The sequence below is a fragment of the Cydia pomonella genome, chromosome 21, assembly GCF_033807575.1.
Source record: "Cydia pomonella isolate Wapato2018A chromosome 21, ilCydPomo1, whole genome shotgun sequence".
NCBI classification, from domain to species: domain Eukaryota; kingdom Metazoa; phylum Arthropoda; class Insecta; order Lepidoptera; family Tortricidae; genus Cydia; species Cydia pomonella.
In genome coordinates this window covers 14,295,496-14,322,385 of record NC_084723.1, presented here as the reverse complement: position 1 = coordinate 14,322,385, position 26,890 = coordinate 14,295,496, and the positions used below count along the sequence as shown (strand labels likewise).

At 36.1% G+C, this 26,890-nt stretch overlaps 1 protein-coding gene across 2 annotated transcripts in view; it reads right to left on the bottom strand.

The window, feature by feature from the left end:
- The window catches only part of LOC133529564 (alpha-2 adrenergic receptor), an 876,629-nt gene extending 858,372 nt beyond the window's left edge, over window positions 1-18,257 (bottom strand). For both annotated transcript variants that reach the window (XM_061867306.1, XM_061867307.1), the window contains exon 1: window positions 17,991-18,257. The gene's annotated coding sequence lies outside the window, so the exon portion shown is untranslated. The remainder of the gene's footprint in view (window positions 1-17,990) is intronic.
- Window positions 18,258-26,890: the final 8,633 nt, after the last annotated feature.

Sequence of the window (26,890 nt, the reverse complement as noted above, 5' to 3'; positions counted from 1 at the left end):
GGTATGGAACTAAATATAGAATTGTCTTTTACACCAGGTTTTATTTCATGTTATATATAGTATGTATCTCAACGTAAAGCAATTATTTAAACCCGTTAATGCTTAGGTCATACTAAGCGACTTTTACTAAGCGACCAATCTTGAAACCGCGAAAAAGAATCTGCCTGTCTCATTTTGCTGGACTGATGTTAAAATTTCCTATGAGAGTTTAAATATTTTTTTCGCGATTTGGGAGTTAATCCCAATAGTGAAAGTTGCTCAATATCCTGTTTCCTGTTTCCTTTGTTCCGTAGTTTTTAATTTGGCGGTAATTTCGAATTTGTTTTGTTTTTTTTTTTTTTGATAATTATTATTGACGTTTTGTAATTATATGTTTGCATGCCAAGTCATTGACGATCATAATGTAAATTCATATAGATTAACATAAGAATAATTTATACTGTAATTTATCGTTATGATAAATAAATAAATAAATATTATAGGACATTATTACACAAATTGACTAAGTCCCACAGTAAGCTCAATAAGGCTTGTGTTGAGGGTACTTAGACAACGATATATATAATATATAAATATTTATAAATACTTAAATACATAGAAAACACCCATGAATCAGGAACAAATATCCATGCTCATCACACGAATAAATGCCCTTACCAGGATTTGAACCCGGGACCATCAGCTTCGTAGGCAGGGTCACTACCTACTAGGCCAAACCGGTCGTCAAATAATGATAATGATAAAATGATAATAAATAAATCTAAATCTAAATCTATGACCTAAACGTTAACGGTTTTGAGTAACTGTTTTATGTTCAATCGCTTACCATCAGGTGATCCGTTTGCTCGTTTGCCTTATCTACCATAAAAAAATATTCAGATACATACTGTATAGATATCCCGTCAGTGGTGAATATATCTGCAGAAAATACCTATTCTTAAGTTGGTAATAAGGGGATACCACCTTTAAACGTTTTCTTAATCAATTTCTTAGTAACTTCTCTTGCAGACTTTTTTTATGCACATTTCCTTTTCTCGTGATTAAAAGGATTATTTTGAACTATCGATATTACACTTTCAACAATATTAATGAGCAAAAACAAAGGAATTACTTGTGTTGTGGGACTGTACTTAGACAACGATATATATAATATATAAATACTTAATATTATTGTGCTCATCTCACAAATAAATGCCCTTAGCAGGATTTGAACCCAGGACCATCGGCTTCACAGGCAGGGTCAGTACCCACTAAGCCAGACAGGTCGTCAAATAAAAATTAATAAATAGTATTATTTATAAATAAGAAAAAAACTTAATCCAGATGTAGCCTAAAGCTCCACTACTTTCTACTGCAAAACTATTGCACAACTTCTTTACGAACCTGAGTTAAGTAGAAGACCTGGGGCCCATTTCTCGAAAACTTATATTATCCAGTCCACAAACTGACAAGTCGTATGGGTTACCATGACAACACACTAATAATATTAGACTAATACTGGGGCCCATTTCTCGAACGGTATTAGTCTAGTATTATTAGTGTGTTGCCATGGTAACCCATACGACTTGACAGTTCGTGGACTAATAATATTAGTCAAATACCGTTCGAGAAACGGGCCCCTATTCGAGAAATGGGCCCCTGTAAAAGATCCGCTGTACTTGTATATATGTGGCAGCATCCATAACAAATGTGGGATCACCGGCTTAGTGGCTATCGCGATACGAGACCATCAATCCACGAGATCCACACTACATACACTTAGATACATATAAGTACTAGCGTAGCTTTACTCACAGCAACACTTTTAACAAACCGTCGTTGGACCTTATGTAGTTACAGTGAATTAATCGACATTCATGCCAATATCATTTCTTCCTATTCGCAATTCTACACAGTCTAAATTCCTCACAGTAAGTATTTAACCACATTCGCTATTGTGCACAGTCATTATTTGTGTACAGTAGCGATTCAGCCTTTTCGCAATTCTGCACAATCTGAATTCTACACAACGGCATTTCACCACAGTCGCTACTGTGCACAGTCATTATTTGTGCACATTAGCGATTCAGCCTTTTCGCAATTCTGCACAATCTGAATTCTACACAACGGCATTTCACCACAGTCGCTACTGTGCACAGTCATTATTTGTGCACATTAGCGATTCTCCCTGTTCGGAATCTCGCACAATCTTAATTCTACGCAATATCATGTGATAATAATATCATTATTTATTTATTAGGATAATGAAAAGACGACTAAAAGCTAAAAAATATAGTATAAATTCTATTAATAGAACATTATTACAGAGGCCGGGATGAAAGGGGTTGCCGGCCGAATGCATATAGTTATGAGGCAGGCAACCTTTTTTCACGCCTAGGTATGTATAGTGCTTCTCTCAAACTAGCAATGAAATTAAAAACAACTATTAAATAAGAAATATTGTTTTCAATTATTTTTTTCATTTCTGAATGTCATGATGCTGTGTTCCTATATCTGTGAAATGAAAATTAAAAAATAGTACTTAGTCGGCCTAGGCCTTTAATTTAATTGCCGGCTTCTTGGATGTGCTCCGCCCGAAACGAAATGTTTGAAGCCTAAAATACCGAACAGAATGACAATATTTCATTGCATGCTTGAGAAAATGATATTGCGTAGAATTAAGATTGTGCGAGATTGCGAACAGGGAGAATCGCTAATGTGCACAAATAATGACTGTGCACAGTAGCGACTGTGGTGAAATGCCGTTGTGTAGAATTCAGATTGTGCAGAATTGCGAAAAGGCTGAATCGCTAATGTGCACAAATAATGACTGTGCACAGTAGCGACTGTGGTGAAATGCCGTTGTGTAGAATTCAGATTGTGCAGAATTGCGAAAAGGCTGAATCGCTACTGTACACAAATAATGACTGTGCACAATAGCGAATGTGGTTAAATACTTACTGTGAGGAATTTAGACTGTGTAGAATTGCGAATAGGAAGAAATGATATTGGCATGAATGTCGATTAATTCGTTACAGGAAATTGTCAACGTTGGTCGAAACTTACTGAGACAAATGCAATTTTGATTTGTTAAAGTAAAGATTTAAATAAGGTTTTGGCAAAAAATAATATTTTTGGTGCAAGCATTTATCGCTGACTGTACTTATCTTTTCGCAAATATTCATCGAGATAATTCTAACAATTCCAAACACAATTAGTTGTTGTATCACAGAGTTCCCATGGTCACCTCCTATCTCCATCATCAGATCAGCTACATAGATATGTCATTCGTCTTTGTAACCTGAGTACGTAAGCTTCATTTTCAACCAAATTTAGATAGTTTTTCTAATATTTTACTTATATTCTTATGTACCTTTCGCGGGTTTTCAAAAACGGCGACAAACGCGTTCAATGCCGCCGTAGACAGAAACTAGTATTTTTATCAGCTAACTCTTTTTTTTTTAAGTCTTTTCTCGTTAACTCTAAATGGATTCGCATCAGTAAAGAAAGCCTTAACGGCGAATTCCAATTACCGATCTAGCTCAGAGCGTGTGAGTAATTTCAAGCAAGTCCGAGATACCTTAATGCATTTAATTTAAGAGCTCCGTTGGAAGGCTTATAGGGTGTGCACACTGCAGCACAATTCTGGATTGGAAGATCTCAAATTGCTTTTTGATCTGAGAGCAATGAACTAGAATACATATTACGGGCCATCATCATGACTTGATTATGTTATCTGAGGTTGTGCACGCAAATTAACGTCAAGTTTTGCCAACCCTAATATTCTCGTAGCAATACTGAGCCGAACGCAGGCGTGATCGCCTGAACGCTGCAGTCAACCCCCTACTCTGTCTGTTACCTCCTCACGCTTAGACCGCGAAACTGATTTATAGACATTTTGAGGCCTGAGAAAAGATATAGGGTAGTTTGTAGGGTTCCGTACCCAAAGGGTAAAACAGGACTCTATTACTAGGACTCCGTTGTCCGTCCGTCACCAAGCTATATCTCATGAACTGTGATAGTTAGACACTTGAAATTTTCACAGATGATTTCTGTTGCCGCTATAACAACAAATACTAAAAATTACGGGACCCTCAGTGGACGAGTCCGACTCGCACTTGTCCTGTTTTTATTCATCAACATCATTCCACGCAGACGAAGTTTCGGGCAGTAGCTAGTTATAAATAATATCAAAACAAGATCATATTTTTGAATTTAGATTGCCGCTAGAGCTAGAGATGGTTAGAATACGAAGTCATTTGAGAATTCAATTACTGAAGGCAAATGTGGGATTAAGTGTAATACTAGCATTACTAGCCTTGTTAGCTCCCTGTATGTATCAACCGTTTAGAATGCCTTTCTTTGTTGTGTATTTCTCATATGGATTTTAGGTTATTTTATTAAAAAATTTACACTTCACTTTTTTTATCCGAAAAAAGAAATTAAAATAACAACGGGTTGCACTCCGGGAGTGCCGGCAGAAGTGAAAACTTAAATATTAACGTTGTGCATTTTTGATATTTTGGTTAGGGAATAATTTTGCACGAATTGCTTTAATTATCAGTATAAAAGTACTATCATTTATGTAGTAAAATACAATATTCATTTATTGCGCTATCGTACACAAACATGACAATTTATATTACATAAAAAAATTTACACTTCAGAACTATTACAATTATTTAATTGTAACAGTTTTTCGATCAGGTCACGGTCGTGTCCGTCTTACGAATTTTCAATCTTTCGAATCAGTCGGTCACGTGACCTGTCGCGATTTTAACATTTTTTCCCCATCACAAAAAGTGCACAGCGCCGCTAAAGAAGTTTTCACTTCAAAAATATTTTAAGTGACAGATTTAACTCGTGTATTAAATGTGGTTACTAATCAGCTTAATACAATCGTTTAAAGCGGGTTTTATTGTAGTCCGAAAATCAGCATAGCTGACCTAATTGTCCAGCTAAATATGTAATATAGTTTGTCAAGCAAAGTATGTAAGTAGCAATGTACAGCAGAGTGAAGTAGGGCAACACTCAAAAAGCAGTATTGCGTTGGTATTGCGCTAAGAAAAGCAGCAATGTACATCGAACCAAAACATGTAATTATCATAACATGAAATTTTACAAATATTTACGATCAACGAGCGTGATTGTATATTGTAGGCATCTTGACTTTGCTTCAGTTCATGCACAAGCTTATTAAATATATTGGTATTTAATGGTGACAGCAGAAATTTCTCTTGAAATAGCTACGATTCAGAATATGGAAGGTAGAGGCAAGGAACAGAATCTCCATATACCAAAAAGTGTCCGACAGAAAACCATAAATAGGTGGCGCTACAATACCTAGAATACTTGAGAAAAAAATCTAATCATAGACAGCGCACTTCACTCCGTCAATAACGCCTAGGTTCTTAGCTACTCTAGCGCTACTCTGGAGAGATTTGGAACTATTAGTTATAGCTGACAGCTGGACACTTTTGCAACAGTTCTGCCTAAGGAGATTATGTTCCTTGTCTCTACCTTCCATAATTCAGAATGTAAACCAAAGAGCATATAATCACTACGTTTTAATGTAAACAAACATGATAGCTGTCATTCACTATACACATTCCACAGATAAAACACAGATGACACACGCTTTTGGAATTACTCGAAAACAGTGTTGCTAACCCTCGATTTTTGTTGTTACTGACAAGATTTGCTTGACCAAGTAGATTAGTTTTACTAGCACATACTGTGTAAGCGATTAAAATCAAGTCCGAGATACCCTAATGAATTTATTTAAAGAGCTGCGTTAGATGATGGCTTAAAGTAAATGCACACTGCAGCCTGAAACTTAGTGTTAGACTAATACGAAACCAATTTAGGATTCAATTAAGATTTTAATTGTAACATAAATCTATTAACCTGAGGTTGTTCGTCATCCTGATAGTTGAATCGTCTGCGAAAACGAATTTAAATAATAAATAAAATAAAAAAATCTTTATTGCCACACAACAAAATTTACAATTTCTGTGATAATAGCTACAAAATACAAAATAACTTAAACTAATTAACTTAAATTAACACAATAATTACAACTTAAATCTATAATGTGGCAAAGGGTGCCAATCTCAGCATGTGCAGTGCCAGAGGGCTCTGCGCTGATTTTCAGACTGGTCCCGGGAGAGATTGGGGTCGGTCACTACTAGCATAATGTAATGTACCTTTCTTAGGTACAGCTCTATATTGACATCTTTGTGTATTTGTGTGTTCCTGTACTATAGTTTATTAATGTACGTGTATGAGTATGTGGGGCTGGTATGTAGAAATAGTGTAGGTAAGAAATTAAGAATGTACTTTGTAATGTGTGTATTATGTTTTGTCTTTACATACAGATAAAAGAAAAAAAGAAGAATACATTAAATAAATATAAAAATAATAAAATGAAAATAATTTAACAAAACCAAAAAAATAATAAATATATATATAAATATAATATTTGGAGCTACAACTTATTTTGTATATTTAATAGATGTGTACGGACTAATTTGAATCACACAGCTAGGTCTTAGGGTCACGTCTCTCCTGTAGAGTTAATGGCTATTAAACCTATTTTTTTTATACCACATCGGTGGTAAACTAGGATAATATGGCTCGCCTGATGATAAGCAGTCACCATAACCTATGGACGCCTGCAATATCAGATATATGATGGAAAGTGTGGGTTGAGGATAGTTTTCCAATATATATGCGGTCTATAAAAAGGAGTCTACGTAAGGTTAAACTAAGGTACATACGTATTGGGCCATTGTAACTTTACACTTTTTTACAAGCTTTTATTTAGCCTTTTTTTTATACCACGACGATGGCAAAAAAGCATACGGTCCGCCTGATGGTAAGCAGTCACCGCAGCTTATGGACTGCTTCAACTCCATACGACCCTTTAAAAACTTGTACACTGCTTTTTTGAAGAACCCCGTACTGTAGCCCCTCGGGAAAACCTCGGCAGGGAGCTCATGCCACAGCCGAAGAAGCGTCCGTGAGAGGAAATCCTAACCCGGATAAAGAACTAGGTCTCATACTCTGCAATTTGTTATTTACGAACTGTTAAAAATACAATTTGTTGTTTACCGAAATTTTCTGATTGTTTTAACTTTAATAATATTAACATGTTGCATCGTCGTGTAGGTAATGGTGAAAATTTTATGAACAATTGAGACCGCGCTGCTTCACACGCATTTTTAATTTGTTGTGAAAAACAACCTTCAATTGAATAGCGCGCGTCCCGCAAACTGTTTCTGCGAAATCAATGTTTAAGAGCCTAGGTATTTTAACGCTACCTTCACTTTTAATATTACAAATGGCTGTGACCACACGAGGTCACGTGGAATTCAAACCGATTAGTAGCGAGGCTTGCCGTAGGTACGAACCCCGAAGCGCGCGCGTGGAAAACTACCCCTCGTACCGCTCAGACTCGCTAAATCAAAAAAACTCGCTCACGTTATGGGTCGCAAGGTTTATAATCACCTCCCGAGCGAAATAGTTGCTGCTCCTCGTGCGTCGGTGTTCAGAACAAAACTAAAAAACTGGCTTGTCGAGCAGACTATTTCCGTTGATTTAGGATAGTATGTGTATACTGTTGTACTGTATTTTTGTGTAAAATTATGAATACCTAATTATTTATGTGCAATATGTATATATGTACTTAAGTATTAATTTATTGTGACATGTAATATGATATTACCAATAAATATGATTATTATGATTATGAATGAGTTTCCCAATGCCTATTGCGGCTGTTATGCGAGGGACAGTACAGAATCTTTTACCAAGAAATACTTTTGATTCCTACTTTTTAATTTTAATCTGCTTCGGACATCGCAGTACACACCCACGGATACCAAGATAATACAGGATCACCCATATCCGCAGTTCAATCAGAACCCTGTTGCACCAACGCGCCCCCGTCCCTAACGGAAGTCCCATCACGTCTCAAATGGACTCGCTTTAGCAAAACTTCTAATTTTAAACTTGAGACGGCACGTTCTTGGTTAATCTTGGGTGATTGGAAAGTGTGGATTAAGGATAGTTTTCCAATATATGTGCGCGCTATAAAAAGGAACGTAAGGTTAAACTAAGCTACATACGTATTGGGCCATTGTAACTTTACACTTTTTTACGAGCTTTTATTTAGCTTTTTTTTATACCACGACCACCGCAGCCTACATCTAGCCCGACTTCAAGTACGGAATCTTGCGCGAGAACGCAACTCATGCTAGCCGGTCTGATCTTAACATACGCATAGTATTAATATAAGCTTTTACCCGCAGTTTCAGCATGTGAAAGATATTCGCGACCCTCGGGACCCGTGCATTTCTGAATAAAAAGCCCATACCACTATCGGCAGACCATCTGTATGTAAATGTCCCCGGATCGGTGTGTAGTTTACACAGGAAAGCTTAGCGGACTCTACCTTATTTCGTTAAGCCGTATATTCCACGCGCAAAATGTTCCTTCATTCCTTTGCGCAATACTGGAAGTTTTACATTTAAGTTTACATACGTAAAAAAGACGATAGGTATAACGGAGTGCAGCGAATGGAACCAGATGGACCCGCGAAAATTTGCCGTTAGATTTGGAAAAGTTAAATTTCCCGAATTGCATATTTTATGGTTCTGAGTTTTTTAACTGACAATTGGCTACTTGGCAGTTTTTTGTAAATAATGTCAATCGATCTTGATTTTCCTGAGGATCAAATGTCTGTATAGGACTCGTGGCATTTAAGCAACACTAAGGTCAGAAATGAGAGTTAAAGTCTGACGCTCGCACTCGACGATTGAAACGCTTCTAACAAAATGATAATGTGATGTGACGTCACATTATATAAGTCTGTCCTAAATGTATGGAAGATCAAAGAAATTGCCATTTTGACCCTGAAATATTGCGTTTATGTGTATAGTTGTCATACAATTTATTTTTCAATAAAATGTAAGGAATCGATTGGTACCATTTTCTTTTCTGTTTTTGAAAGACAAAAAAAAGATATACAATACAAGTAAGGAAATAAATACATTTTATCTAGATTCTTTACAATGTGTATGTAGGCAGAAAATGAACAGTTGTCATAACAGTTTCGCCTCTGGCTAGCTACACAGTAACGCTTATGCTTTAGCTTAGTGACAGACGTCAAATGTCGAAAATGGCGGACACAATTTGTTCTCGATAGCCCGTCTAGTACATTTAAGTCAGTGTACCTTATTGGCTTTCAAGCTAGCTACGTTAAACTAGAGTCTGTTCGGAAACAGAAGAGTCGTGGAATGTTTTGAGTCCCATTCATTCCACGCTCTTCTCTTTCTGCACAGACTCTAAAACAAGTAATTTAGTAAATAGCGATACAAATAAATCAAACTGGAAAACCTCCATCTTTGTAATTCAAATGAAACATTCAAGCCATACACTAAAGTACAAACTTTAGTATTTGGCAACAAACAGACATACATATTTCAATTCGGACCACAAGAACAACGCTTTTAAATAAATGGCGACAGTTATACGCCAATATTTCAAAACTGAAACTAGACGTATTAACAGAAACACTTTAAGCTTATTTTTATGATATAGGTGGCAAATGAGCAGACGAAACGCCTGATGGTAAGCTATTACCCTCGCCCATGGACACCTACAACACCAGGGGACCTAGCCAAGATGGCCATTGTTTACGATACGACGACCGGTCTGGCCTAGTGGGTAGTGACCCTGACTATGGAGCCGATGGTCCTGGGTTTGAATCCCGGTAAGGGCATTTATTTGTGTGATGAGCACAGATATTTGATCCTGCGTCGTAGACGTTTTCTATGTATTTAAGTATTTGTATATTATATATATCGTTCTCTGGTATCTGGGTATTGTCTGAGTACCCAGAACACAAGCCTTCTTGGCTTACCGTAGGATTTTGTGTAAGAATGACCCTATAATATTTATTTATTTATAAAACATCTTGGCTAGGCCCCCAGTGGGGTTGCAAGTTTGTTGCCGGCCTTTAAGATGGGAGTACGCTCTTTTCTTGAAGGTTTGTTTTTGGAGTAAAGGTACAGATGATAGAGTAGAGTAGAGAGAGTTTATTCATGGCAAAATGAAAGAGAAAAACAACAAGTAACAAAACATAACATATAAGCCACGAAATGGTCTACACCGGCTCTAACCCTACACCTCAGACCCGAGAAGATTTAAATCCCCCCTCAATTGGAGGAGGGTATCCCAATATAGACCGGCAAGAAACTCGGCGGGATTTGTGTAACTTTACAACGAAGTATATGAACAAGTCAGTCTATGTCATCAATCTTATCTCTCTTTTATCATACAGGTTGATTTTGTTTTCTGACCATACTCAGAGGGCTGAATAAGTAGGTCATACTGAACAGCTTTTTCCGCGAAATGTATGAGACAGCCGATTAGAACGGGAGCGCAGGTTTGTTCGATGCTCAAGACAGGTGACAATTTTATTGTGCTTTTTAGGGTTCTTTTTGAAAAGAAACTCAAATGAACTTGCGTTCTTTGTAAACTGTGATAGACTCAAATAATGTTTCTTACACTAATATACATAAATCAAATAGTAAAATAGAGATTAAGATTAAAATCGAACACATTTCTTGACAAGCAAATGCATTATAATAAATAATATAAATGGGTATTCTATCAATATTTTACCACGTTAAAGGTAAACCCATTAAGCACCAACAAATTTAATGTATTTCAAATCAGTTGGAAACGTTTTGTCATTTGTCCCCTGTCAGTCCTGTCAGTGTTTGTCGGGACAGTCGGAAACTAATCAATTGTAAAGTTGTGTCGATGAAACTACGGTTTACTTTCGGAATGTACACAAATGAGGAAGTGGTAAAGACTATTTATCATTACTCATGTTTTGAAAGTGGGTCATTGTTGTTCCATTAAGTGAACAGAAAGTGATATGTTTTTGCTCTAGAGTATTTTACTTTCCAAGTATGATTTTTTTTTACACTAACCAATTCAAATTTGGTTTTGAATGGATTTATCCCCCATTCCATAAATAACGACAGTTTAACCTAAACCGCTAATTTAATGATCCCTCAAGAAATACTATAAAAGATTATCCTTATAGGTAAGTAGTATTTTAATTAAATTAAATTGTGCATTTGAAAAATATTTATTGACAATAACAATACACATAATGGATATATACAGATGATTACTATAACTAGCTTATATCTAAAATAGGCCCTTGAGGCATTGTACCAAGGATGCTAGCGGCATTTCCTCGTTGTATCGCAATACTGATACGTTGTGCGAGGAAGCCGCCAGCTCTTCGGTCACCAGTTATGTCATTGTGTATTTTACTTTCTTCGTATTCGAAATGAAAAGTAGAGTGTTCGAGTAAAAGACACCAATGAGTTTCTTCACCCCCATCGACTTTATCCTCCAACAATCTATTATGAAAATTCTATTCAAAGTGATTCTGTTATGTCTGGCTAATCTCTTAGCTAGGTTCAGTACGACCTATATATTCACCTTCAAGAGTAAACTACATTCAGAGTTTAAAAAAAAGAAAAATGGAAATAAGCCCTTTTGAAAAGACATTCTTAATAATGTCCTATAATATTTATTTATTTATCTACGATTGTATGGAGGCGGTTAGGTTTGTGTAAATATCAAAGTTTTTCATGTACTTCTATAAATAAATAAATAAATATTATAGGGTCATTCATACACAAATTGACTAAGCCCCACAGTAAACTCAAGAGGACTTGTGGGTACTCAGACAACGACATAATATTTTTTTTTATACTACGTCGGTGGCAAACAAGCATACGGCCCGCCTGATGGTAAGCAGTCTCCGTAGCCTATGTACGCCTGCAACTCCAGAGGAGTTACATGCGCGTTGCCGACCCTAAGCCCGCCCCCCCCTCGTTGAGCTCTGGCAACCTTACTCACCGGCAGGAACACAACACATAATATATATAATATACAAATACTTAAATACATAGAAAACATGCATGACTGAGGGAGAAATATCTGTGCTCATCACATAAATACATGCCCTTACCGGGATTCGAACCCAGGACCATCGGCTTCATAGGCACGGTCACTACCCACTAGGTCAGACCGGACGTCAAAATCTATTTTCGACCTTCCACGTTTCGGCATTGGCCTTTGGTTATTTTTGTTTAGATGCTATTTTAATAAAATAAAATAAATAATTTATTTTATTTCAGGCATACATATAAAAACACAATTAGTAAACAACACAAAAAATATACACCGTGTTTTTTATTTCCGTTAACTTCAGGTATGGGTAAGTACGTTTAAGGAAACTAAAACGCATAGTTAATTTTTTTTTAATTGTTTTTTTTTTGTAGTTAAAAGTATTTGAATGTTGCATAAAGCGTACCGTATGCGTAGCATACAGAACCCTCCATTATATCCATCCAGTATGATTTCTCTTTATTCATTTAAAATCTTAGGTTAGGCTATTTATAATATCAATATAAAAGTAAAATATAAAAACACAAAACAAGACAAAATAAATATAAACACATTATAAGAAATCTAACCCCAAGCTGCCGGTGGTCAGGGCCGCAGAGAGAGGAACCGCCGGACTATCCGCGCCGTGTCCAAGATCACCGCCTTCTGCATCTGACCCTTGATCCAACCACCTAGCGTCTCTCTAGGTGTTGGTCGAGACTCTTCGCTATGAGACCGTTCGTTGAAACAACTATCGGGACAATGATCGTCGAATCAACATCCCACATGGCGGTTATCTCGTGAGCCATTATTATTATTTTTATATGGGTTATGCCTGAATTAAATGATTATTTCAAAATGGATAACAAAGTACAATTGTAATTTTTGCGTCAGTCAACAAGGCTATTATTAAGTCTACATTGTTTTTATTAATAAAATGAGAGCTTATTAAATTCACAGAATTGATTTGCAAAACATTTAGGTAAAATTAATTTGCAAAAATGTTGATTAAAAGGTAAAAAAAGTTAAAAGGTTAAATTAGCATTATACCAAAAAGCATTTATTAATATATTCTGGGTTATCCTCGGTTGACCCTCGTTTACTTTTTATTTTATGCCGGTGAAAAGCAAGCATTTGGCCGGCATGATAGAAAAATAAGTATTCAAATAAAGGAGGCTTTGGGAACTGGTGTGGTGAAAAACAGTTGTACGAGTACCAAGGGAAAGTCAGCTGCAGAGAGAGGTGATCCTGCATACAATCAGTCTATGCAGGGGGGTCACCTCTCTCTGCAGCCTGGACATAGATTTTTATATTTTAACTGCAACCTTTTTTTTATACTACGTCGGTGGCAAACAAGCATACGGCCTGCCTGATGGTAAGCAGTATCCGTAGCCTATGTACGCCTGCAACTCCAGAGGAGTTACATGCGCGTTGCCGACCCTAACCCCCTCCCACCCTCTTTGAGCTCTGGCAACCTTACTCACCGGCAGGAACACAACACTATGAGTAGGGGCTATGGGTAGGGTGGTAGTAACCTGCATGATAAATGATAATATATCCTCCATAAAACCGAGTTTTCGTACCCTTCCGAAACGCTTTTCGGTTTTCACCGTAAAATGATTCAAGAAACAGTAAAAGGAGAAAATCGTAAATATGTGCTTGCAGTTTAGTGTTTCAGCAACATTGGGTTACAAGTACGCGTTTATTTTTAAGTATGAGCTTTATATAGTTCTCAAAGTAATGACAATAATACAAATAGTTTCAAGGAGCACTTCATTCTATGGGAAGAAAAATTCCTAGCAATACACATCAGTCTTACATCAGACTTCAGAGTTGGGACCAATCTAGAAAAATCGTTACAAAATTGATTCAGGTTAGGTTAGGTTAGGTTTTAATATGAAGCTCACAACATTTCATTTCATTTCAGCAACATTGGGTTAGAAGTACGCGTTTATTTTTAAGTATGAGCTTTATATAGTTCTCAAAGTACTGACAATAATACAAATAGTTTCAAGGAGCACTTCATTGTATGGGAAGAAAAAATCCTAGCAATACACATCAGTCTTACATCAGACTTCAGAGTTGGGACCAATCTAGAAAAATCGTTACAAAATTGGTTCAGGTATTCGTATATAATCTGTGGGATATGCAGAATCAGGTAACCATATAAATACCTTAAATGAGATCGTAAATTATTTATTAAAAACTCGAAAACGCGGTTTTTAACCGAATTCGACCTCGGTTAAACTCAATAATCGATTTTTTTCATTACTCGGATGCATTCCATCAGTCTTAAATAAAAAACAAACAATAAACAATCGAAATCATTTGCTGAATGAAATGTATTTTTAATCAAATTTAAACTTCTGCTGTATTGATATTTTTACTAATTATCGAATTTAAACTATCGTGAGTCATACTGTACCCCGTTTTAAATTAGAAATGTTATAACCTCAAAAAGTGACGACCGGTCTGGCCTAGTGGGTAGTGACCCTGCCTATCCTGGTCTGGTGGATGGTCCTGGGTTCGAATCTCGGTAAGGGCATTTATTCGTGTGATGAGCACGGATATTTGTTCCTTAGTCATGAGTGTTCTAGATATTTAAGTACATCATATTAATATATATATCGTTGTCTGAGTACCCACAACACAAGACTTCTTGCATTTACTGTTGGGCGTAGTCAAGTTGTGCAAGAATATCCAATATTTATTCATTTATATTTATTTACAATCTATACATGAGTAGAGAAACCTAAATTACAAATTTAAAACTAAACTAGCCATAAAATAAAATTTAACTAATATTAAATAAAACTAAAAGTAAAAGATATACTAATGAACAAATTAGTTATAAAAAGAATACCCCTTCTAAAGCCTCCGCCTGCGGCAAAGATCCCATAACGCTGGCCGCGTTACCTCTCTGTATTGCCAGGGATATACGCTGGGAGAGGTAAGCGCCAGCCCTATGGTCTCCAGTGGCGTCGATCAGCCGTGCCGAGAGGGCCCCCATGAATGTTTTCATGTCCGCCGACCAAGGTCCCATTGTCTCCACTGCAAGCGCCGCAAACTCATAATCTTGCAGTAAAGATGAGTATTTGCGGCGCTTGAGTAGTTGGGCCTGGTCGGCAGCAGCTTATTTACTATTGAACTATAAACGAAATAAATGTCATATCATATACTAAGGAAAAAAGTTACCAAGGCCTCCAGTGCCCAGAACTGGATCCTTAAAATCCTTCTTATTACAATTTCGCCTTAAAGCTCTATTTATATAATCTTTATTATCCCTACTAATATTATAAATAAAATTAGGTATGGTGATAGTTTGAAGCCTGGGGACAGAGACTAGTTTATATCATTTCTCATCATACATTCATTCCACGGAGACGAAGTCGGGCGCTGAAGCTATTTAAAATAGAATACTAATCATATTTGTACATTATGCAATAAACCTAATGTATTTCCTAGACCTAAGCCTGACATGTAACTTGGTGTTATTAATAAATTATTTGTATTTGTATTTGTATATCATTTCTACCCTGTATCGTTTGATTAATTAGCCTTTAACTATTTACTATTTTTTCAAGCAACATAGAATATTTTATCTCGAAAAACCCAAAAAAAAGTGATGTAAGAGCACTTTAGAACCACATTGTTATAAGTAACGCTCTCATCGAGAAAAAAGTACTAAACATGTCAAACAGATCAAAACGATATAAGTTTTTTGGCAAAAAGGTACAATGTTTCCTTTTCTACTAAAAATAAAGGAAATAAAAGGAAATTCAGGCGACAAAAAAGCTTCGCGACACTCAAAGTAATAAAATGTAAGTGAAAATATTTAGGGTTTTGATAAGATTTCTGACACATACTTAACGATAATATCAACTACAAAGGGATGTTTGTCTCAATTTCTGTTTAATAATTTATGAGGGTACTTTTACCGTTTGTGAATGTTTCGCTGCTTATCTAATAAAGCCTCCTTTATATCTTTTTTTGATAAAAATGGAGAAAGAATTGACATTTTTTGATATATCTCCGTGAAACATTTATGAATACGATGATTTATTTCGTTCCGCGACACAATAACACAATTTCATTTATGTTTAATAGATAGTATGAACGAAGAATACGTGAAATTTGTATTACTAGAGTTTCTGATTTTGTAGGTTCAGTGTCTTTAAAAAAATTCCACGCCAATTTATTATGCTTTCAACTTACTTAAAATACCTCTTTTATATACTTAACTTAGATGAGCTTTTCTTTTTTTTGTGTCCTTTTTGCCACATTTGTGTTATTTCTAGTCAGGATGCCTAGCCTAGGATGAGCCTTTTTCATTATTTATTATACGAGAAAAAGTGTCCCAAAATTTCCATACATTTTTCAAACTTTCTTTTTTGTTAGCGCCATACAAAGTATATGGGGAAATGGTAAAACAATAGGAAAAAAACTGTGGGATATTTTTTGATCCCATTAGGATCGAAAGAGCTCGTAATTCTGAGTCGAAAAACACAAAATATATTTAAAAAGTACAAAATTATTGAAAGTGACTTTTTGTTAAGAAACGTTCAGATGGGCTATTTTATTTAAAGTTTTACACTAAACTTTTTTGTAATAAGAGAATTTTCATGTTATTTCTACTTCGAATCTCGATCTCTTTCGATCCAAATAGGAGAAAACAGCGTCTCAATCTTTCCATACATTTTCCATTTCTTCCATTCCGTTACCATATACAAAGTCAATGAAAAATATTAAAGGAATAGGAATAAAAATCTTGGGAAACTATCAAGATCAAAATAGCTCGTGATTCTGAGTAGAAACACCATATTTTTTTTTCTTATTAGAAAAAATAAGTGTAATGTAACTTTAAATAAAATAAAATGACCCAGATCTCTTAGATGGTTGATAAATAATAGGACGGTGGGTTTTAAGTAGCAGGTCGCTAAAACTATACGTATAGTTTATGTATTAAAATTAAAAATTAAAAACGAGTATTATTATTTTTTTAATGTCCAGATTGTCTTAACAGAAAGACTTCATATTATACCTATTCGTGTTTAATTGATTATGTTTTATATTGTTTTTCGTTAATATTATTCAGTTCCTTAATATTAACATTTTAATATTAATAATGATTTTATTCTTTTTTAAAGTCGCGAATAAGTCAAACATGAAATATTGTCCCACTGCCCTTTGCGAGACCCAGTGACGTAGTTTACAATTTGACCTACATATTTCGCTGTCTTAAATCTCGAAATTTACGTGGTTTTTCATAAATTACACGTAAAACTAATCAATATATTATAGACGAACTATTAATTATCTCCAAAACAATTTAAATAAACAGTTACTGTAAAAATTTACTACCGTAAATAATGATTAAGATATAAGTACTTTTGTGAATACATATTTCAAATGTATTTCAATATTAAAATACACGTCAAGGCTAATTTTTGCTAGTAATTATATATTTATGAACAACAAAAAGCAAGCCAGTCGAGCCACTGTTACTGACCACTGTGAATAATCACAAACTTTTAGGACATTAGTATTAGTAAGAGATAATAGCTGACCAGTTTATATTACTAGCATTTATTTGAAACACGTAGCAAAATAAAGATATTAAGTTTCATTATTTAAATAAATGTATATGTGGATTTAATATAAAATATGCAATCAACGTATATAAACAAACACAGATAAAACAAATTAACCTCGATTATCTTCCCTGATAAAATGCCATTTTTAACGCCGAAATTAATGAACTTAATCAACACGCCGCCAATTAACATGTAACGTAAAATTAAAATTAAACACCTCATTAATAACGATTCATTTAGACGTCCCATGTAATATATTCACTTAAAACCCAATAATATTGTTTACAACAGCATCCCTACGGAAAACACTTTCCCAAATGGATATGTTGTTGTCGTAAAGCATGCTCAACATATCGCGGAACCTATAATACATTTCCCCAAACTATAATGCCGTGCGCGGCTTACGCGCGGAAGCGATCATAGTAGAATGGTACTTACGTAGGTCACTGGTCACTTTTCACTGAACACTGCACTTCACTGGTCACTCATATCGGCACTGGTGTAGCAGCGGGACGCGCGTCCGCGGCGGGCGACGGCGCGAAAACTACTAACGTACGGGATGGCTGGGTTGCTGGAGTGACGGGGAGATTTCCCTGGAATTTTCGGGAGAGATTTCAGGGAAAATTTTCAAGGATTAAAAAAAAAATTTGAGCTTCATGGTTGCATATTTCGTATTCGATGGATATTGTATTCGCATGAATGTGATGAGGTATTTTATGAAGTCCTGAAAATTAGTTTTGACTCAGATTGATGTGTTGTTGTGTTAGACTACAGTGTGCTTATAGGTGATAATTTTAATTGTGTTATATTACAAAATTAGAGAGCCACCAGCGGCCAAGTGGTAAATCGTATCTACATCCGGGGCCAGCTTGCCCCCGTGCCCCGCAAGCTAGCGAAATCCAAACGGTCAGTCTACGTCCTCGGCCCTCTAATATACAGTAAGCTACCGGATAGTATCAGGGATGCACCTTCCTCGCATGAATTTAAAAGCAAACTTAAACAATGGCTCCTACAGGCGCAATTTTATGATATAAACGATCTCGTAAAAAATTAATAAATGTATGATAAATTTAATATCTACATTAAAGTTGTAATGATGCTTTAATTTTATAAGTATATACTTTAAATGTCAATTTACAAACCGACTTGTAATGTAACGAATGTTACTAATAAATATTTTCTTTTCTTTCTTTTCTTTTCTTTTCATCCAAATCGGTGGTCGTGGGTTCGTACTAATAAGGTTCTTGGATCGTATGTGCGAAATATCTTTTGATGTTTACCAGTTGACGGAAAACATGTCAAGGAATCCGGATGAATTCCAATGAGGCCTATAATTATCGCTTTGAGTTTAAAAGTCAGACAGCAGCCGGGAATGAGCTATTTAAAATTAGGAGGAGAAGGTACAGACCGACAACTGTAAAAAAATATTAACGGCATAACTGCGCTTCTAGAGGCAGCTCATGATGCAAAAATCCATCATCATAAGTGTATCCTTTACGTTTGTTTTTTTTTACATTTGACGTTTTCCGTTGACATATATAGTTTGGCAAGCCCTTTATGTCAGTAGAAAAAGGCGATAAATTTTAAAAAATAGGGAAATAGGGGGAATGGTTGTCCTCCCATAGAAAATTTTAATTAGGCGCCTTCGAATTCGAGTATATAATGGATATTTTCAAGTAACTTCAAAACTTTACAAAGGAAAAATCACACCAAAATACTATTAATATACATATTTCATTAATAACTGAGTGATATTAAGTTATGTCTTAAGATATTTATTAGATTTACCTGTCATTTCATCACATCAATCATAAACATATTTAAATCAGATCATAATCCGCTAACACCTCTGGAGTTGCAGGCGTCCATAGGCTACGGTGACTGCTTACCATCAGGTGGGCCGTATGCTTGCTTGCCACCGTCGTGGTATAAAAAAAAAAACTTGAAGTTTGGGCCAAACTACTTAACTGTAGTATTCATTTTGATGTTTTCTTTTAGTCGAAAAATAACTAGTTTAACGCAGAAATATTTAAAATAAAAATCACGTTTACAAATTGTGATAATTGTGATAAGTCATCGGTGTTGTCATAATATTTCGCCTAAATTTACGCCTCATGTTATTTTTTACATTATTTTTGATAGCGAAGCAAACGTTAAATCCTTCTTCCTCGCGTTGTCCCGGCATTTTGCCACGGCTCCTGGGAGCCTGGGGTCCGCTTGACAACTAATCCCAAGATTTGGCGTAGGCACTAGTTTTTACGAAAGCGACTGCCATCTGACCTTCCAACCCAGAGGGTAAACTAGGCCTTGTTAGGATTAGTCCGGTTTCCTCACGATGTTTTCCTTCACCGAAAAGCGAGTGGTAAATATCAAATGATATTTCGTACATAAGTTCTGAAAACTCATTGGTACGAGCCGGGGTTTGAACGGGGTTCGAGCGGGGGGTGCGAAGCAAACGTTAAATAATAAATAAAAATAAATATTATAGGACATTATTACACAAATTAACTAAGTCCCACGGTAAGCCAAAAAAGGAATGTGTTGTGGGTACTTAGACAACGACAAATATAAAATATATAAATACTTAAATACATAGAAAACACCCATGAGCAAATATTATATCAGGAATTAATAAATGCCCTTACCAGGATTTGAACCCAGGACCATCGACTTCACTACCCACTAGGCCAGACCGTTACCGCCAATTACTACACACAAAAATGTTGGTCAAGCATTGACAAATCTCTTTACATTGCAGCATTTCCCAATATCCCGATCATCCGGTTGCATCTGCAAACATTTTACATACGTTTCATTGAAATTTCCCAACTATTAAATTTTCTCAAACATTATCCAGCCAAAAGACCCCATTTCCCTAAAATGGGGTAATCTCCCTCGAGCCGCATCCCCGCCCGCGCGAGTGACGGGACGCCTGCGCGCCATAGGCACGGAGCCCGCCATCGAACGGACGTGCCGAATACTTCTTACAACTTTTATAACTAACTTTCTTTCCATTTTACTTGTTTTGTAGAAAAACGTACCGGAAAGTAAATTAATAAAGAAAACTTGGGGCGTACAGTTATGAAGGTACAACTTAGCGTAAATTCGTAAAAGGAAGAAATAGTTTATTTTAAAATGACTATAGGATTTTATGTTAAATTTATGATGAAATCTTTATTTTTGTTTAACATTGTTTTTTTTAATACGACATCGGTGGCAAACAAGCATACGGCCCGCCTGATGGTAAGCAGTTACCGTAGCCATGGACACCTGCAACTCCAAAGGTGCTACATGCGCGTTGCCGACCCTAACACTCCGCACCCTCGTTGAGCTCTGGCAACCTTACTCACCGGCAGGAACACAAAACTATGAGTAGGGTCTAGTGTTATTTGGCTGTGGTTGTATTTGCGATCTTTATAGGGTCAAACGGAACCCTATTACTGAGACTTCGCTGTACGTCCGTCCGCCCGTCTGTCCGTCCGTCTGTCACCAGGCTGTATCTCATGGACCGTGATAGCTAGACAGTTGAAATTTTCACAGATGATGTATTTCTGATGCCGCTATAACAACAAATATTAAAAACAGAATAAAATAAATATTTAAGGGGGGCTTCCATACAACAAACATAATTTTTTTGGCGTTTTAATAAATAATGGTACGGAACCCTTCGTGCGTGAGTCCGACTCGCACTTGCCCGGTTTTTTTTTTTTTTTTTATTTCAATAGCTCACAACTTCAAGACCCTCATTTGCCTTTTTTTATATGATTAGTTCTAAAAAAGATAATCTAATCAATTCATTACACATTCGACCCGATTCGAACTTTGAAATACGTCAAATATTAGGTCTAGATACGATATGGATCGGCTATGTCAGAGTCAAAAGTGATATTTTTGTTTAAAGAAACGTCACTTTGGACACCGGCATATCCGATCCATCCGTATCTTAAATTTCGAATCGGGCCGTCAGTATATTAAATAACGGACCAAGATAAGTTTGCAGCGACTTTAATAGCCCAGACGGTGCACGGGTTGTTTTCAACGTAAAATTTCTATAAATAATAAATAAATAAATATTATAGGACATTATTACACAAATTGACTAAGTCCTACAGTAAGCTCAATAAGGCTTGTGTTGAGGGTACTTAGACAACGATATATATAATATATAAATATCTATAAATACTTAAATACATAGAAAACACCCATGACTCAGGAACAAATATCCATGCTCATCACACAAATACATGCCCTTACCAGGATTTGAACCCGGGACCATCAGCTTCGTAGGCAGGGTCACTACCCACTAGGCCAAACCGGTCGTCAAATGAAATTATGACGTGTACTTGACACTTGCACCGTCTCGGCTATCAAAATCGCTGCCAACTATCTTGATCAGTACCGCTAGTGTAAATTTTATCGACATCATAACGTGACGATCGCGTTTGCGTTAAGTCCATTTTGTATAGGATTTTGAGTTTCCTAAACGTCCCGCTTGGCGCGCTCTTTCTAAATCCAATACAAAATGAGACTAAACGCAAACGCGTACGTCACGTTTCAAAATCGAATTTATTTACACTAGGGGTACTGACTCTGTTCTCTTTGCCCCCGAACCTTGTCTCGTCCTTTCCCCGTACAACATTCTAGTGACAAAAGTTCTGCAAATCACAGCATCAACACTAAAAAGTGCTACATTTTGTTTCCGATCATTAGCAACACTGTCAGCTGTCAGATACGCGGATCTACTTTGTATTTTACTGTTTTAGTCATAGATCATCTCTTGTAGATACTGTTTTTTTTTAACGTTAATACCACGACGGTGGCAAACAAGCATACGGCCCGCCTGATGGTAAGCAGTCACCGTAGCCTATGTACGCCTGCAACACCAGAGGCATTACATGCGTGTTGCCGACCCTTTAAAAACCTGTACACTCCTTTTTTGAAGAACCCCATACTGTAGCCCCTCGGGAAAACCAATGTACTGTATTATGGATCAAGTTATACTCGCGCTGGGCTAAACTTACAAGTGAACTAGACAGAAGGAAATAAGTTTTTAGCAATAAATTCATTTTTGGTACAAGCTTTTATCGCTGACTATACTTTTCTTTCCACGTGCAATTAATACTCATCGATGCAATTCTAATAACCCCAAACACAATTAGGTTGCGTTGTTTCATCACAGAGTTCCCATGGCCACCACCTGTCTCCATCATCAGATCAGTTCGTCGGTACTATAATATTACGCTGCCACCCAACATACATATGTATGTAAATTTTTAGCTCAATCAGAAATTGGGAAGTGGGTCAAATTTGACTCACACTAATTAACTAAGGCCCCACTAACCCGGGGTTAAGAGTTTAAACTGTTAATCTAGTGGCAAATAGTATTAGTAACCCGGAGTTAACCGGTGTCAAATTTTACTGGTAACCATAGTAACTCCAGGTTTAACCGGTTAATGGGAGCAAGGGGCGCTTACATACTAACATAAAAACAGGGTAAAAAAACCCGGCAACGCTCCGTAGTCAACGCCTTTATCATCAGGCGGACCGTAGTTTATTGAACGACTAGTTGCATTTTCAAGTGTATTTACCACGTGGTTTTACACTACGAGACACACTCTATCTAAATGGATTTTTCGACCTACCCACCTATGTTGTAGTCGCAAACGGCTGCCTTTTAAATTTTTTTGGTATAAGCTGCCCCATAATATGGCATTGGATGGAGCAGGTCAGATCTACTTTGACCTATGTCAAATAGGCCCAAAGTGTGTAAAAACATGTAATTAAAAATACTCATTGTACTTAATATAGTTTTTAGGTTTATGTTACTAACCATATATGGACTTCTGGGTCTGAAATAATTTAATTTAATTTAATAAGCGATCATTATCTAAAACGCTCTATCTAATTCAAGTCCGATAAGTGATCCGTGGTTCGGACGACCATTCACAACAACTTCGTACAAAGAAAGTCGCAACTAAATGTGTCGTTCCCAAAAAGGTACCACAGAGCTTCTGCCATTTTTAAATAGCAAGCATACATGCAACTTAAGGGGGAATTATACCAACCACGTGATCGTTCCATACAACGTTCCATACAAAAAGAAAACGTTTTTCAACCTCTAAATATTTTCCATTCTCCGTGATTTTTTAGTAAGTATAATTATATATATTATTGACACAATGAAAAACTAGGTTTATATATTTTTCTTTTTTTCGAAATTTGCAAAAAAATTATTGTTTTTGTTTCAATAAATTGGAACCCATGAGCCTAGAATATATTATGCTGAAGTGATCGACATCAAGATCAAAGTAATTTCATCATAAACAAAATTCAAATATCATAGCACAACATTTTTTTGTATGTCAGGATTAGGACTTTTGTTTCCCAATTTCTCGGGTGCATCGATTTGGCTAATTATTCTTCAGTTTGAAAGGACTCCTTAATACGAGAACCCATTGTCATGGTTCTTAGCGATATGGTTCTTTCCATATAGATTTAAAACTAATTACATTATATATTACATAATAAAACACAATTCATAAAAAAAATTAAAAACATTAACTTAATTTTAAAACATGTCAATTAAGGGCCTGCGTCCCGGGTCACCCCGAACCCGTCGCGACAGGCTTGTGGTAGCCTCCAGCGCTCGTGCAGCAGGCTGGCCTACCACTCTCTAACCTCCGACAGTAGCGTGTTGGAGGAGGCGTAGATTGCCTTCCTGGCGGTGGCACGTCCCAGCCTGGCGCGCGCCCCTCCGCGAACATGGCGCTCGTGCTGCACCAGCGTGACAAGCGGATCAGCGCCCGCCAAGCGTTGTTGTACTCTCACTATCTGAAGGTTGTCTGGAAGAGATCGCTGTTTAGCGATAAGTCCGCCTGTTGTTACCTACCAATGTGTATATTTTATCAATTTCTGTATCTGTTTTTTATGTAGTGTGCAATAAAGAATTTTATTATTATTGTATCTCCTTGGATTTCACGGGCCTATAAATCCCGGTCTTTTGATAGGCTTGCGTGGGGATATAGATCCAACACGTAGAGGCCCCTTGGAGAGCTTTAATGTCATGTAGAACGCCTGCTGGAACCCGTTCACAGGCGCAACATTATTATTATTATTACTGCACGCGCAGGTCTCTGACCGCCGCGCAGGTGTAGTCGCACCATAACTCCACTGTCTACACGCTTGTACAAAAACTGAGGAAATAACAACGTTATTAAGGATTCTAGGGGCCTACTCGTTACAGTTTTTTTTTTTTTTTTTAATACTACGCTTCGCAACGTAATGTTCTACTGTCTTATCTTAATAGGTAGACGTACAGACGGACTGAGATAAATATCATATCAATATAAAAAAAAATTGTTTAACGGTATCTTTTTCGTAAGAAGGACACAATGATTTCAACAGTAGTTTAGGCTCTTTTATCGTTTATCTACTCGATAAACTGCGATGAAAATTTAACGTGCCCGAGCGGGGGATATGAGTTGTTAAATTTATTATAGCTATTAATTTTTAGATCGAATTGGATGACTTTAGGTCTGATACAAGGAAAACTAATATTCCACCGGGTTGATGATGAAAACGATTGTACCAATATTTTAACTTTATTCATTTGTTACAAACATAATAACAACAACAAAAATTTTACAATAAATATTCCAAGACGTCTTTACTTTAATGTACGTACTTGAACTGGCCGCTTATCATTGCTTACCCGCCTTTATATAATGATTCAAAATGGCGGGAACCAGTGACAAGTAAGGGTCAATTGATACTCTTTAATAAGGTTGTCATAATTAAAGGTAAGAATAGTCAATATAAATATAAATATGATCCTTAATAATGATCCTTACAATTGTATATAATATATTTAAATCCTCCACTGACTCTATTTACTGTTTTTAGTGTTCCGTATCTCAAAAGGAGGAAACGGAATCCTTATAATAAATATTTAATAATAAATAAATAAATAAATATTTATAGGACATTATTACACAAATTGACTAAGTCCCACAGTAAGCTCAATAAGGCTTGTGTTGAGGGTACTTAGACAACGATATATATAATATATAAATATTTATAAATACTTAAATACATAGAAAACACCCATGACTCAGGAACAAATATCCATGCTCATCACACGAACAAATGCCCTTACCAGGATTTGAACCCGGGACCATCAGCTTCGTAGGCAGGGTCACTACCCACTAGGCCAAACCGGTCGTCGAAGCCTTATAGCTTATATCAAGCTGTTTGACAAGGTTCAAAGGTCGTCCTCATGATGTTTCACAATGGGTATATATTTATGTATGTATGTATATTTATGTATCATATTATTTATGTACTTATAATTTTGTGTGATTTTTTTTGTCATTTTACTCTGTATTCTGACCCTGCACCAATTAGGATCTTTCGGTTTGGCTCATGGTTGACTGGTAAAGAATGCCTTCTGGCATTAAGTCCGCCATTTGTACTCTTCATGTATTGTGCAAAAAAGTTTAAATAAATAAATAAACTATTTGATATATCTATGAAACAGCGATTTTTAATCAATAACATCATTATTTACAAGCAATTTTTTAGTTATTTAATTATTGTTTGACCATAATAAATAAATAAATAATATATCCACCAACTTTTATAATGTTTAAAATACAAGCAAAGACAATAACTTGTTTACATTGGCCAATAATATTTGCTATCTGTGGTTGTTATTACGTTCCCGTGACCTCTTGCTCTACTGCTTCGTTTGGGGCAAGCCGGTTCCGACCGCTAGCAGCGAAAATTTAATAAAAGTAGAAGGGGTCCACAGAAAAAACGCTTATCACAAGGATTTTCGTACAATGACCCGCCTGTTGCTCAATCTTAATTGCGGATAAAATTTTATTAAAACCAAATTTCCCAAATGTCGACCTTCGCTGTGTACGTTCTTTTAACCCTTTCCGCATATTCCGAAATTAATGCAAAACTTACGGCTTTGGTACTATACGCCTCAATAATATATACTTAATGATAAAATATATGTCCGCTGCTCTTCTAGTCAGCGATCCATTTAGTGTAGGAAATAAAGGTAGTGGACCCCGCTGTAATTCCTCTGCCAGAAAAAACTTTACAGTATGATAAAGTATCAATAAATAAAAAGTATTGTCTTAATTTCCAACGAATAATAATAATAGGATTTAAGTAAATACCTAAAGTATTCAATCGTTAATATCTTTTTACGGAAAAATGCTCCGTTCAAACTTTCTTCACCAGACATATTCATGTAACGTATTACAACAATATATGAAATATCCAAAAAAATATCCCAGCAGAAATACCAATATTAATAAAATATAATT